This window comes from Pongo pygmaeus, chromosome X, assembly GCF_028885625.2.
Source record: "Pongo pygmaeus isolate AG05252 chromosome X, NHGRI_mPonPyg2-v2.0_pri, whole genome shotgun sequence".
Lineage (NCBI taxonomy): Eukaryota > Metazoa > Chordata > Mammalia > Primates > Hominidae > Pongo > Pongo pygmaeus.
Genome location: NC_072396.2, coordinates 43,847,994 through 43,863,363, shown reverse-complemented (window position 1 = coordinate 43,863,363; position 15,370 = coordinate 43,847,994). Strand labels below are relative to the sequence as shown.

Here is a 15,370-nt window from a genome sequence, read left to right as displayed (position 1 = left end):
TTTCTTTCTTTCTTTATCCTGATTAAGGTTACAAGGCATTTTCTGTGTGTAAATGTTTCTGCTGTTCTCTTATATTTCATGATTATTTCCTTTATTCACATGTGCTTTACAATGAATATCCCATTTAAAGCCTCTATAGTACCCAGAACATAAAGCTGTCTCTAAGTTAATCCAAGAACACTCAAAACAAATAGTTTATGGAAGACAGTGGATTCTGTATTTAGACTGTATGCCTTTGGTGGATGACCTTGATTTAATTGTTCAATTTTCATTATACTGCAGCTTTCATTCCCTGATATCCTACAATGCTTTCAGCCCCAGAGACAGTTTCTAGAATAGAAGTCATATGAACCAACAGAAATAACTGTCAGTCCCTATTTGAATTTCATCTGTAAGCTCAGTCCTCCTTCCACCTTTGAGTTATATTCCTGACAGAAGTGGGGAGACTAGGATCTGTTGGCCAAATTTTGTCTATGCTGTGCCTATGTTATTCCCCAGTTTCCCTCTACTTACACCCAGAACTAAGATCTAGGATTCCACAGGCATCTTTATGGCCTCTTACTCAGGCCTAAAGCAAAGACTGGAACACCTACTGCTTTGCCATTTTTTCCAATTTATAGTCTCCAAGACTAGTGCTTGCTTCACCTTTTAAGGTAAATTTTAGGAGGAGGGTCCAAGGTCTCAGCCTTAAATATAGGGTTTAAGGGTGTGTTTGTTTTGCATTGCTATAAACGAATACCTGAGATTAGATAATTTATAAAAATAAAAGGTTTATTTGGTTCACAGTTCTGTAGGCTGTACAAGAAGCACGGTGCCAGCATTTGCTCAGCTTCTGTTGAGGGACTCACAACGCTTAAAATTGTGGCAAAAGGTGCAGCTGGAGCAAGCATGTCACATGGCAAGAGAGGGAGCAAGGGAGAGGGGAGGAGTTGTCAGGCTCTTTTTACCAAGTAAATCTCACAGTAACTAATAAAGCACAAACTCACTCATTACTGTGTACCAAGCCATTCATCAGGGATCCATTCCTGTGACCCTAACACCTCCTACTAGGCTCCACCTCCAACATGGGGGATCACATTTCAACATGAGATTTGGAAGGCACAAATATCCAAACTATATCAAAGGGTATAACAATCACCCAGGGTCAGACAATTGAAAGGACTTACTTCACGTATAAGGCTTTAATAAGGGCAAGTATAGCAGAAGAAAGAAAATACGGTCAGTCACTGAGGGGTTTAACATGTCCAGGAGCAGCTCACAGAGTCCTTTCTCAATTGCAAAGGATGTGCTTTGCATTCAGATTATAAAAAACTAAGATATGTGAAAGATATCTTAATATCAAGGAAGCTAAGACAGAAGTTTATTGAAGGTTTTATCCTCCACTGATCACAAATAAAATCAGAATGTGTAAATGATTAAAGCAGGTGCAAACCATCAATCTATCCATCCTTAAACAATGTAGACAAGCCAGCAGAGGATACCTCCAAGGGAATTTTGGACTTTGTATAGCACAGTATAAATCATTAACCAGCACATTCCATCCTTATCTTAGACAAGGGTCAGTACTAGACTTTCAGACATCTCTGGAGATAAGCATTTATCTATCTCAGTCCAGGTGCAAGTTAATACACTATCCTCACATAGAGAGATAAGATATCTAGGGGTTATGAATTTTGAGGGAGCAATATCAATGTATTGAGGATACATCCTCCATATTGCAATGTTGCCATGATGGAAATGTGCTTTAAATCTATGCTATCCAATATGGTAGACACTAGCCATATGTGTCTGTTGAGCACTTGAAATGTGGCTAATGTGAGTGAGAAATTAAATTCTTAATTTTGATTTTAACCAATTCAAGTTCAAGTAGCCATATGTCTAGTGGCTACCATAGTGTATTCTAAACAGTGCAATTTTAGAGCTACAAGATAGATAAAATTTAGTAGTGGATTCATTAGTCTGCATTTTTTTCCCAATGCCATTAATATTTTTTCTATGATCAGTTAGGGTCCTTAAACGTACTTTGTCATACACCTCTCCCTTTGGAGCAAGAAATCATGTAAAAAGTTCACCCTGGTATACTGCAAAGGATAAAAGAACTCCATTCACTCGCTATTTCAGTGGAATTTTGGTTCATCAGTTTTGGTATATCAAAAATCTTTATTGTAATCACAGATATACTAGAGACCTATGGTTACCCAAAAAGTTGTCCCTTTCTGGTACAAAAACATAAGAAACCAGAAAGACAGCAGGTTATACATGGGCATCCTCACTTATTTTGGTCTGTAAGGTACATGATCAAAGGGTTCTTGCACAGTCAGTAACCTGGTAAATATGAATGAGAAAGCAAACAACCGTAGTTCTCCCACTTGAAAAAATATGAGGACTCCATATAATTTTTCATTTATCTCTGGAATATTTTCCTCCTGTGTCTCTAGTAAGCAGTGTCCACCTGAGTCAGGTGGATCTCATCCTGACTTCTGCATTATCATACTGCTTTTTCTTCTATATTTTTGTGTATTCACATTCCCAACCATACTTCTCTGCTCCTGTCCTCTACCTTCACCTTGGAATGCCATTTCTATTCCCAAAGGAAGTATTGAGCTAGATCTTGAAGGGTAAGATAATTTGGATTAGAGATGAGTAAGGGAAAAAAACGACTCAAACTTAGTGTGATGTAATTACCAGCCTCCTTCAGAGCAGTCATTGTTATGCCTGATAATTTGCCTGGGGGTTGTTCTACTAAACCTATCTACAAATTTTAAAAAATTGGTGATATTATTTACTACCTACTCAGTTATGTATCTAGCAGCAGTCTAAATATCTTTAAACAAACATTCTTTTTCATTTTTTACTCATTCTAACAATGATTTCTTTTTCCAATCAGTCTTTTTTCCTGTGTCTCCACTAAGAGTAAAATATTTCACTTGTCTGAGTTAGAGGCTTAGTCTCTTGCATCAAACTTAAAATAAAACTTTGAAATAATGAATTTGTTATATATATTTTCCTTAAGAATTTGGAGGCACTACCAAGATGGCTAAAGTCACTATGTTGGTATTCACCAGAGTGAAGTAAGAACAGCTCTGAGTCAAGTAACACCATACCAAGAATGACACTGAAAGCTTCAGATCTCCGTGGCTTTACTATTCTGCAGCTACTGCCATTGACTGTTTTGATGAGATATAGAAATTGGACTCAATTTTAGAGCTTTTGCTTTTCAAAATCTGATGGTGAAAACTTTTAGAGAAAGTTTGGAGCTAGAGTACTGGGTGTTCTCATGTTTTGGACAGTTACAATAAATGTCACCACCCCTGCTTCTCCCACGAATGCCTGGAAATGTCATTTGATGTCTGAAGGATGTCATAAGACTGGAGGAAAGGAGATTCGGGTGTGGTACCATAGGCTTTTGGTCAGCAATTATATTACTAGGGGATGACAAAAGCCCCTAGAAAAGATATAGTGGGCAAATAATCGGTTATTTCTTTTGGTTGCAGGAAGTTATTTTGTGTTTCTTCCACAGGGATTTTGTGTCTTATTTTCATTTTTCTTTTAGCTAAAATTGTATAATTTACCCAGCAATTTTTCACATGTTGGCCTATGTCTATAAACAGTCATTTATAATTCTTTGTGTTTGTGGTCAGAGAGATTCTAGATACACAACTGCCTGTTTGCTTAAAATATCTCTGGAAACTTAAAGGTAATTGATCACAGGAATTGGTCATTTGTGTGCACCATGAAAACATGAGTTCAAACAGACAGGTCCATTTTGAGATGAAGAAGGAATGGAAAATCTGTTCAACTAATATCACAAAAATATCCTATCTTCTTCTGTGACATTAAAGAGAAAGACAGTTTCCTGTGCTGGGCACAGTGACTGAGGGATTGGCTAGAATAGGCAGAGATAGAACCAACTCTGGAGATATAAATAATATTATCAAAGGCAAACTATTTACTTACTTAACGTTGCAGGTTGGGTTCTCCTGGGTGCAGACCTTGAGATAGAGCTTAGCATGCATAATATTTATGAAGGGATCAACACCTGTGGGAGGTAAGAGGTTTAAACAGGCATGGGCAGAGGGAGAAGGCCAACTTGCAGTGCCAGCCTAACAAAGGTTTTGGGCAACCCTATGGGGGCACTCTGCAGTTAAAATAGCTCTTCAGAGTTGTTCCTTTTTGGGTAGAGAGGTCTGGACATTTCCATCTCCATTTGGATCAGGGTAGTAGGGGAAATTTGTAGCTACCTTTGGCTGACACATCTTTGACGTCTCTCCCAGAAGCTGAGGCAAATCTTTCCCTGAGGTAGGATCTAGGTAGAGCATAAAGGGATCTCCCTCCTTAGTTATACATTTTTGTGGAACTAAATTGACTAATCTGGATAGAAATTAACAATGTTGTTAAATTTATCATATTTAATGGAGCTCATATTGTAACTGGTCTAGGAACTAAGTTCATATAATTTTAGAATAAATAGTCTCAAGAATGCATAGACAAAAAGGAAGAAACAAAAAAACTGTGCCTAAAAGGGAACAATTAAGTTTTAGGTATATGGGTGAACTTTAGGTTACTATGATAAGAAGCAAAGAAATGAACATTGGTACATTGGTATAAGGCCAGTTTTAAGAAACTATTCTAAATGATGATGTTAAAGCAAAATTAAAATAGTTTTAATCTTTTCTGATAAATATGAGAGGATTACAAAAGTTCTTTTATTACTTTTAGTTATAGTAAGTCATGGACAAATGAAACTGTTTTGATAGATTTGTTTTAAAAGATAGTTACATGTTTTCTTTCTTACTTTATCACAGTGTAGAATATAATATAAAGTACTTTATATATACAGTACTTGATTTTATTTTCTTACAAAAGTGTCTGGTTAACTGGAACTTTTCTATACTTGTCTTATGGGGTCAGATAAATAATCATTACTGATACAAAAATTTTAGGACATGTAAATTTAAACATGGATGTTCAACTAAATTGATTTACAATAACTAATATCCTTATGATTTTTTGCTACTGTTGTTCTTGTAAACTCCAAGCACAGTTTCAAATTATGTGAACCCAAGAATTACTTAACTTGTACCAGGTGAAATTTCAGGGTGTTATACTTTTCTGGGAAGTTTTTTTTAAATATCAACAGTGACTACACTGTTATTTAATTAACTTACAGCTAAATAAGGATCTTGAAATTATAATTTATTTATTTATTTATTTAGAGACGGAGTTCTCTCTCTGTTACCCAGGCTGGAGTGCAGTGGTGCGATCTTGGCTCGCTGCAACCTCCGCCTCCTGAGTTCAAGCGATTCTCCTGTCTCAGCCTCCCAAGTAGCTGGGACTACAGGTATGTGCTACCACGCCTGGCTAATTTTTATATTTTTAGTAGAGACAGGATTTCACCATGTTGGCCAAGCTGGTCTCGAACTCCTGACCTCAGGTGATCCATCTGCCTTGGCCTCCCAAAGTGCTGGGATTACAGGCGTGAGCCACTGCACCCGGCCAGCAATTATAATTTAAAGTCTTCTCTAAGTATTATATTGGGGTCATTAAAAAATAATCTTAGGTTATCTGGAAAATTGTTAAAGAAATCTAAGTGAATAAAGATGAAAACAGCAAAAGTAATTGGTCACCAAACAATAGTTTTCATTTATGTATTTTCATTTATATTTAAATATAGTTGACACTATAGAAAAATATTCTTATATGTTTAGAAAAGTTAAAAGCTACAGCTTACATTTTTAAATTAAGTTATAATCTGTTATTTTTTAGTGTGATTGTATATGAATTTTTTTTATTAACAAATTTTATATTTGAGTGAGAGAAGACACTGGTAGCTCAGAAGACAAAATAAAAGGGTCTTTAGAATAATGTCTGTTCTAAATGTGAGACAATAAAAAGTTATCATTTGCTTTCAGCATCTTCTACCCAGATGGCAAATGATTTTTGCCTCACCCACCCCGACTGTGCATTCTCAAAAGAGTCTGTTAATTTTTAGGTTTCTTTCTACTTTTGGGAATTCCATGACTAGAGACAACTCTAAGCACAGTGACATAAAGAACTAAATTCCTGAATGTTTATTATGAAACAATTCTGTTATGATTGTTACATGGTGTTGCTACTCTCTGGAAGTTTCTTATCCTCACATTGTACTCCCATCTGAAAACTATTATGACATCACCTTCCTTCGAGTTCAGACCTCAAATTTAGAAAAATACAACCAAAAAGTAATCTAGAAATGATTTAAAGTATACAGAAGGATGTGCATAGGTTATGTTTGAATACCATGCCACTTCATAGTAGAGGCTCAAGCATCTGTAGATTTTATTATCCATGGTGGGTCATGGAACCAAGCTAGTGACATCTTTACTTTACATTAGTCTGAGAAGCTGAAGGACAGTGACCCTGAGAGAAGGGAGACAAATGAAGAGAGCACTATAATTATCTTCAGAGAATTACTAGTCCATGACACAGAGAGGGGGATCACGAAGAGTCCACAGATGCACTGAATTTAAGAGGAGCTGAGAATCTTGGAGAACAAAGTGGCCTAGAGTTGGTAGGACAGAGTGCCAGAAAAGATAGGGCTGTAAGAGAACTCTAGGAAAAGAATTCCAATGCAGAGGGTTCCCCACTGAGTATCAATTAGTACGTGTGTGAGAAAATTACCTGAGGATGGAGAAAGAATCAGATGAAAGGATTAGAGAAAAAAAATGCTCCCAAAGGGCCAGAAATAGTGCTTTACCTCAAGATTCATAGGATTTAAGCTGGGTGCAGTGGCTCATTCCTATAACCCCAGTGCTTTGGGGAGGTGGAGGTGGGAAGATTGCTTGAGGCCAGGAGTTCAAGACCAGATTGGGCAACATAGCAAGACCCTGTCGTTACTAATTAAGTAAATAAATAAGTAAGCAAATAAATGAATAAATAAGTAACTAAGATTCATGGGGGGTTAAATACAGTACACAGAAGGGTCTAACCTCAATAATGGGCAGTAGTCCTAAACTGACCAGTGTTCCAGGCCCACCTAACAAATCTGAAAGCAGAATCTGAAATGACCAAAATGTTTCCAAGTAACTTAACTCTAGGAAGAGAAAAATTTTCAAGAAGATTTATAGGAATGCAAAGATATCCAGCACCCGGCAAGGTAAAATTAACAATTTATGACATCCAATAAAAAAAAGACAAGTCATACAAAGAAGGAAGAAAATAAGGTTGTATTCACATTACAATAGGACCCAAAAGAACAATGTGCTTAGGAATAAATTTAACAAAAGAAGTGCAAAACTTGTATTCTGAAAACTACAAAATATTGTTAAAAGAAGTTAAAGAAGACCTAAATAAATGAAAAAAATCTATGTTCATGGATAAAAAGACTTAATATTATTAACATAGACATACTTCCTAAATCGATTACAGATCCACACAATTACTAGCAAAATTTCACCAGGCTTCTTTGCAGAAATTGAAGAGCTGATTCTAAAATCAATGAGGAAATTCTTCACAGGGCCCAGTATAGCTAAAACAAATAAATAAATAAAAACTTGACAAATAAAAACAAATTTGGAGAATTCACACTTTCTGATTTCAAAACTTACCACAAAACTCCAGTAATCAAGACAGCATGGTACTGGCAAAAAGATAGAAATATAGATCAACTAAATAGAATTGAGGGTCCGGAAATAAACTCTCACGTTTATGGTCAAAAGATGCCAAGACAATGCAATAGGGGAAAATAGTTTTTGAATAAATGGTGGTGGGATAATTGAATATTCACACATAAAAGAAGGAAGAAGAACACTCTCCTGAATCCATAGAAGAAAATTAAATCTGATCTTAGACCTAAATTAAAACTATACAACTTTTAGAAGAAAATATAGGAGCAAATCTTCATGACCTTAGGCTAGGCAAAAAGTTTTTAGACGTGAAAACAAAAGTACAAGCAACAAAAGAAAACATAGATAAAATGGACATCATCAAAATGTAAAACTTTAGTCCCTTAAAGAATACTATGAAGAAAATGAAAAGGCAACCGCAAATGGAAGGAAATATTTTCAAATCTTATATTTGATAATGGATTTGTATTCAGGATACTTACCATTCAATAATAAAAAGATAAATAACTCAATTGAAAAATGGACAAATTATATGAACAAATAGTTTTCTGAAAAGATACACAAATGGCCAACAAACACATGAAAAGATACTCAACATTATTAGCCATTAGGGAAATGCAAATCAAAACCACAATGAGATACTACTTTATACTTACTAGCATGGCTATAATAAAAAAGACAGATAACAACAAGTCTTGGGTAGGATGCAAATATTGATCTCCACAAAAGATGAAGAATCATCAGAATGGTAACTACATGGGTAAATATGTAACACCTTTTCCTCATTATTTAAATATCTTTAAAAGATAATTTACTCTTCAAAAAATAATAAAAATGTAGCCTGAGATTTATAGCATAAATTAAAGCAAAATGTATGAAAACCAAAGTACCAAGGTCAGCAGGGGAGAAATAGATGTGTACCACTCTGAAAGGTGGAAAGAAGTCAGACAAGCTAGCAACTTCGGGATCAAAAGAGTGATTAGTGGTGAATCGTGTGTGTGTGTGTGTGTGTTTGACACGTATTTTCCAAACTGGGCACTGGAGAAGCCAGCAACTCAGAAACATCAATAGGCAAACACCAAGGGAAAACAACAACAACAACAAGAAATCCTACTTTCTATAGTCTATCTAGCCTAAGAGCCAGGAGAGGAGCAACCTAGATGGATAGATAGAAAATATTTATTATTAGAAAATAGCTCCTCTACCAAAATACCACAGAAAAAAATGTGGCTTAACCACCAACACTGATAGAAATGGCTAAATGAGCAAGTGTAGACTTCCTCTCATGTGAGAGTCTTCTCTGTCCCTGCGTCTTCAGAGATAAGAATGTTCTTTTCCTTATCTCTGAAGATAAGAGAGGGCACCTTTGGAATATTGGTCTTATAACCTGCTTCAGGGACAACTCAGAAAATCCTTCCTAGGTTTTATAATCTGCCTCAGGGGAGAAGGACAAGGGAAGGCTTGAGAGACCTTCCTGCTCCTGCTACTTTCTCAAATGCCAAGGTGCCACATTTTGGGGTAGTCCTGTGCCCCATAACATTATTATATTGATGCAAATGAGGAAGAAAGGAGCAGACCTAATAACTTTGTAATATAGTGTTTTGACTGTAAGGATAAAGGCAAAAAGTACTGTGTACAAACACTGTGTTTTAGTTGGTAAACTTGTCTAGCATGGGATATGGATTAGCAATTCTGAAACTATATAAGCACTACAGTGAACAAATAAGTGTGCTGTAGAACAGGGGTTGGCGTACTATGGACTGTGGGCCAAATTTGGCTTATTTTTCTATGGCCCACAAAAAACCTTTTTTTTTTAATTATTGAATGGCTAAAAAAATCAATAGAAAAATTATACTTTATAATACATGAAAATTATTAAAAAATTCAAAGCTGAGGAGTTGTGATGGAAACATTATGGTCCCCAAAGCCTAAAATATTTACTGTCTTTTACAGGAAAAAGTATCTATTTACATGAAAAGTTTGCTGACCCTTATAGTAGATAATAAGAGCCAGAATTCTCAGTGTCATGGAAATAAGTTCTAAATAAGCAAAAAGGGAGGACCAGAATATACCCTGTGTTGCTGGATTAGAGTTGGAGACATCAGTATAAATTCATATTTAATATACATATAAATAGATACAGAAAGGTAGATAAATATGTATACATGGGTTAGCATACATACATATATTTCCCAGCTCTGTCTATTGAGAGGGCTGTATTGTATTAATTCAGCCTAGCTCCCATTCCTGCTATCTGTATTAAATATAAAATTTGACTAAGCAAGAAATTCAATTAATAAATTTAGCACAAAAATATATTCAGATATTTTTCTAACAAAACCAGTTCCTTTATGATTGTTTCCTTCAAAAGCAGAATCTGAGAAAGAAAAATTGAACCAGACTTGGTCTAAGAAAAAATATTTTAACCTAATATATTTCAAAATCTTTTGATAAATAATTCACATCTCTAATAAAATGCTTAGGCAATTTCCTTTTTCATTTACTTTTCTTCTTCAACTTTTATTTTAGGTTCAGGGGATACATATGCAGGTTTGTTACATCGGTAAATTTTGTGTCACTAGGGTTTGGTATACAAATGATTTCATTACCCAGGTAGTGAGCATAGTACCTGATAGGTAGATTTTCAACCCTTACCCTCCTCCTAACCTCCACCCTCAAGTACACCCTGGTGTCTATTGTTCCCCTCTTTGTGTTCATGTGAACTCAATGTTTACTTTCCAATTATAAGTGAGAATGTGCAGTATTTGGTTTTCTGTTCCTGTGTTAGTTTGCTTAGGATAATGGCCTCCAGCTCCATCCATATTGCTGCAAGGGACAGGATTGCTTTTTTTTATGGTTGTGTAGTATTCCATGGTGTATATGTACCATATTTTCTTTATCCATTCCACTATTGATGGGCATCTAGGTTGATTCCATGTCTTTTCTATTGTGAACAGTGCTGCAGTGAACGTATGAGTGCATATGTCTTTTTGGTAAAACAATGTATATTCCTTTGGGTATATATCCAGTAATGGTATTGCTGCTTCAAATGATATTTCTTTTTGAAGTTCTTTGAGAATTCTCCAAACTGCTTTCTATAGTGGCTGAAATAATTTACATTCCTACCAGCAGTGTGTAAGTGTTCCTTTTTCTCCACAATCTCACCAATATCTGTTATTTTCTGACTTTTTAATAATAGCCATTCTGACTGGTGTGACATGGTATCTCATTGTAGTTTGATTTGAATTTCTCTAATGATTAGTGATGTGGATAATTATTTTCATGTGTTTGTTGGCTGCATGTATGTCTTCTTTTGAGAAATGTCTGTTCATGTACTTTGCCCATTTTTAATAGGGTTGTTTGTTTTTTTCTTACTGATTTAATTTGCTTATAGATTATGGATATTAGACCTTTGTCATATGTGTAGTTTGCAAATATTTTTTCCCATTCTGTAGGTTGTCTGTTTAGTCTGTTGAAAGTTTCTTTTGTTGTGCAGAAGCTGTTTAGTTTAATTAGGTCCCAATTGTCTATTTTTGTTTTTGTTGCAATTGCTTTTGGCATCTTCATCATGAAATCTTTGCCAAGGCCTATGTCCAGAATGATATTTCCTAGGTTTTTTTCCTAGGGTTTTTATAGTTTTAGGTCTTACATTTAAGTCTTCAATCCATCTTCAGTTAATTTTTGTATGTGGTGAAAGAAAGGGGTCCAGTTTTAATATTCTGCATATGGCTAGCTAGTTATCCCAGCATCAGTTATTGAATAGGGAGTCCTTTCCCCATTGTTTGTTATTGTCAACTTTGTAAAAAATCAGATGGTTGTAGATGTGCAGCTTTATTTCTGGGACTTATAACCTGTTAAATGGGTCTATGTGTCTATTTTTGTACCAATTCCATGCTATTATGGTTACTGTGGCCTTGTAGTACAGTTTGAACTTGGATAATGTGATTCCTCCAGCTTTGTTCTTTTTGCTTAGGATTGCCTTTGCTATTTGAGCTATTTTTGGTTACATGTGAATTTTGAATAGTTTTTTTTCTAATTCTGTAAAAAATGACATTGGCAGTTTGATAGGAATAGCATTGAATCTATAACTTGCTTTGGGCAGCATGGCCATTTTAACAATGTTGATTCTTCCTATCCATGAGCATAGAAATTTTTCTCATTTGTTTGTGTTCTCTGATTTCTTTGAGTAGTGTTTTGTAATTTTTATTATAGAGATCATTGACTTCCCTGGTTAGTTGTATTCTTAAGTATTTTATTTTTTTGTGGCTATTGTGAATGGCACTGCATTCTCGATTTGGCTCTCAGATTGGACAATGTTGGTGTATAGAAATACTAATGATTTTTATACAGATTTTGTATACTGAAACTTTACTGAAGTCGTTTATCAGTTCTAGGAGCCTTTGGGCAGAGACTACGGAGTCTTCTCTGTATAGAATCATATCATCTGCAAAAAGAGATAGTTTGACTTCATCTCTTCTTATCTGGATGCCTTTTATTTCTTTCTCTTGCCTGATTGCTCTGGCTATGACTTCCAGTACTATGTTGAGTAGGAGTGCTGAGACTGGATATTTTTATCTTGTTCCAGTTCTAAGAAGGAATGTTTCTAGCTTTTGCCTTTTCAGTATGATGTTGGCTGTGGGTTCATCATAGATGGCTCTTATTATTTTGAGGTATGTTCCTTCAATGCCTAGTTTGTTGAAGGTTTTTAACATGAAATGATGTTGACTTTTATTGAAAACCTTTTCTGCATTTATTGAGATGATCACGTGGGTTTTGTTTTTACTTCCGTATATGTGATTAATCACATTTATTAACTTGTCTATGTTGAAACAACCTTTCATCTCAGAGATAAAGCCTACTTGATCATAGTGGAATAGCTTTTGGATGTGCTGCTGGATTAGATTTACTAGTATTTTCTCCAGGAGTTTTGCATTTATATTCATCAGGGATAGTGATCTGAAGTTTTCTTTTTTCATTGTGTTTCTGCCAGGTTTTGGTATCAGGATGATTCTGGCCTCATAGAATGCGTTCAAGAGGAGTCCCTCCTCCTCAATTTTTTGGAATAGTTTCAGTAGGATTGGTACCAGCCCTTCTTTATACCTCTGGTAGAATTTGGCTGTGAATCCATCTGCTCTGGGGCTTTTTCTGGTTGGTAGGTTTTTTTTATTACTGATTCAATTTTGGAACTGGTTATTGATCTTTTCAGGGTTTCAATTTTTTTTTCCTGGTTCAATCTTGGGAGACTGTATGTTACCAGGAATTTATTGATTTCTTGTAGGTTTTCTAGTTTGTGTTTTATAGAGGTGTTTGTAGTAGCCTCTGAGGGCTTTTTTTTTTTTTTTTGTATTTCTGTAAGGTTGACGGTAATGTCCCCTTTGTCTTTGCTTATTGTGTTTATTTGGATCTCTCTTTTTTCCCTTATTCATGTACCTGGCAGTCTATCAATCTTATTTATTGTTCCTAAGAACCAACTCTTAGTTTCATCGACCCTTTGTATGGGTTTTAATGTCTCAATTTCATTCACTTCATCTCTGACTTTGGTTATTTCTTTTCTTCTGCTAGCTTTGGCTAGCTCTTGTTTTTCTAGTTCCTCTAAGTGTGATATGAGGTTTTTAATTTGATATGTTTCTAACTTCTTGATGTAGGTGGTTAGTGCTATAAACTTTCCTCTTAACTCTGCTTTAGCTATGGCCCAGAGATTCTGGTATGTTGTATCTTTGTTTTTATTAGTATCAAAGATTTTTTTAAAATTTCTGTGTTAATTTCATTGTTTACTGAAAAGTCATTCATAAACAGGTTGATTAATTTACATGTGCTTGTATGGTTTTGAGAGATCTACTGGTATTGATTTCTACTAGTATTGATTTCTATTTTTATTGCACTGTGGTCTGAGAGTGTGGTAGGCATGATTACAGTTTTTAAAAATTAGTTGAGAATTGCTTTATGGCCAAGTGCGCAGGCAATCTTAAAGTATGTGCTGTGTGCAGATGAGAATGTATACTCTATTGTTGTTGAGTGGTATATTCTGTACATGTCTGTTAAGTCCATTTGGTCAGGCATTGAGTTTAGGTCCTGAATATTTTTGTTTGTTTTATTTCTTGTTGATCCAACACTGTCAATAGGGTGGTGAAGTCTCCCACTATTATTGTGGTGTTCACTAATAAGAACACAATAATAGTAGGAAGGTTTTCTTAGGTCTCTAAGAACTTATTTTATGAATATATGTGTTCCAGTGTTGGTGCATATATATTTAGGATAGTTAAGACTTCTTGTTGAATTGAACCTTTTATCATTACGTAATGCCCTTCTTTGTCCTTTTTTATTGTTGTTGGTTTAATGTCTGTTTTATTTGATATATCAACTCCTGCTGTTTTCTGTTTTCAATTTGCTTGATAGATCTTTCTACATCTGTTGAGCTTATGGATGTCATTGCATGTGAGATGGGTCTCTTGAAGACAGCGTACAGTTGTGTCTTGTTTCTTTATCCAACTTGTCACTCCATGTCTTTTAAGTGGGGCATTCATCCCATCTACATTCAGGGTTGATATTAATATATGAGGATTTGAACCTGTCATCATGTCGTTAGCTGGTTGTTATGTGGACTTGATTGTACAGTTGCTTTATAACGTCAGTGGGCTATCTACATAATTGTGTTTTTGTGGCAGCAGGTGTTCATCTTTTTTTTCTATGTGTAGCACTCCCTTAAGGACTTCTTGTAAGGCAGGCCTGGTGGTAAAGGATTCCCTTAGTATTTGCTTGTCTAAAAAGGATTTTATTTCTCCTTCACTTATGAAGCTTTGTTTGACTGGATAAGAAATTCTTGGTTAGAATTTTTTTTAATTATGCTGAATGTAGGCCCCCAATCTCTTCTGGCTTCTAGTGTTTTTGTTGAAAGGTCCACCGTTAACCTGATGGGGTTTGCTTTGTAGGTGACCTGCTACTTCTCTCTAGCTGCCTTTAGGATTTTTTCTTTCACATTGACTTTGGAGAATCTGATGACTATGTGTCTTGGGGATGGTCATCTTTTGTGTTATCTCATAAGGGTTCTCTGAATTTCTTGAATTTGTATGTTGACCTCTCTAGCAAGGTTGGAAAGTTTTTCATGGACAATATCCTCAAATATGTTTTCTAAGCTGCTTGCTCTCTCTCCATCTTTTTCAGGAATGCCAATGAGTCATAGGTTTGATCTCTTTATAGAATGCCATATTTCTTGGAGGTTTCGTTCATTTTTAAAAATTATTTTTTCTTTATTTTTGTTTGCCTGCATTGATTCAAAGGGGCAGCCTTCAGGCTCTGAAATTCTTTCCTCAGCTTGGTCTATTCTGTTATTAATGCTTCCATTTTCATTCTGTAATGCCTGTAGTCAGTTTTTCACTTCAAGAAGTTCAGTTTGATTCTTTTTAAAAATCAAACTGGCTATGTTGTCTTTCAACTCTTGGACCATATTACTGTGTTCCTTGGATTGGGTTTCAACTTTCTCCTGTATGTTGATAAGCTTCCTTGCAATCCAGATTCTGAATTCTATGTCTGCCATTTCAGCCATTTCAGTCTGGCTAAGAACCATTGCTGGGGAACAAGTGTGGTCATTTTTTTGTCATGAGAAGACACTCTGGCTTTTTGAGTTGCCAGAGTTCTTGAACTGGCTCTTCCTCATCTGTGTGGGCTGATGTTCATTTCATCTTTGAAGCTGCTGTTTTTTGGATGAGAATTTTTGCTTTCATATTTTTTAATGTTCCTGAGGATTTGACTATAGTATACTTTAGGTT

At 35.4% G+C, this 15,370-nt stretch overlaps 1 long non-coding RNA gene across 1 annotated transcript in view; it reads right to left on the bottom strand.

Annotated features, from left to right (window-relative positions):
* Nucleotides 1-756: 756 nt before the first annotated feature.
* LOC129023796 (uncharacterized) overlaps nucleotides 757-15,370 on the bottom strand; it is a 49,604-nt gene continuing 34,990 nt past the window's right edge. Inside the window, exons 5-6 of the long non-coding RNA XR_008496928.1 lie at nucleotides 3,958-4,039; nucleotides 757-2,325 (exon numbers count right to left, since the gene is read on the bottom strand). This is a non-coding gene — a long non-coding RNA (uncharacterized LOC129023796). The remainder of the gene's footprint in view (nucleotides 2,326-3,957; nucleotides 4,040-15,370) is intronic.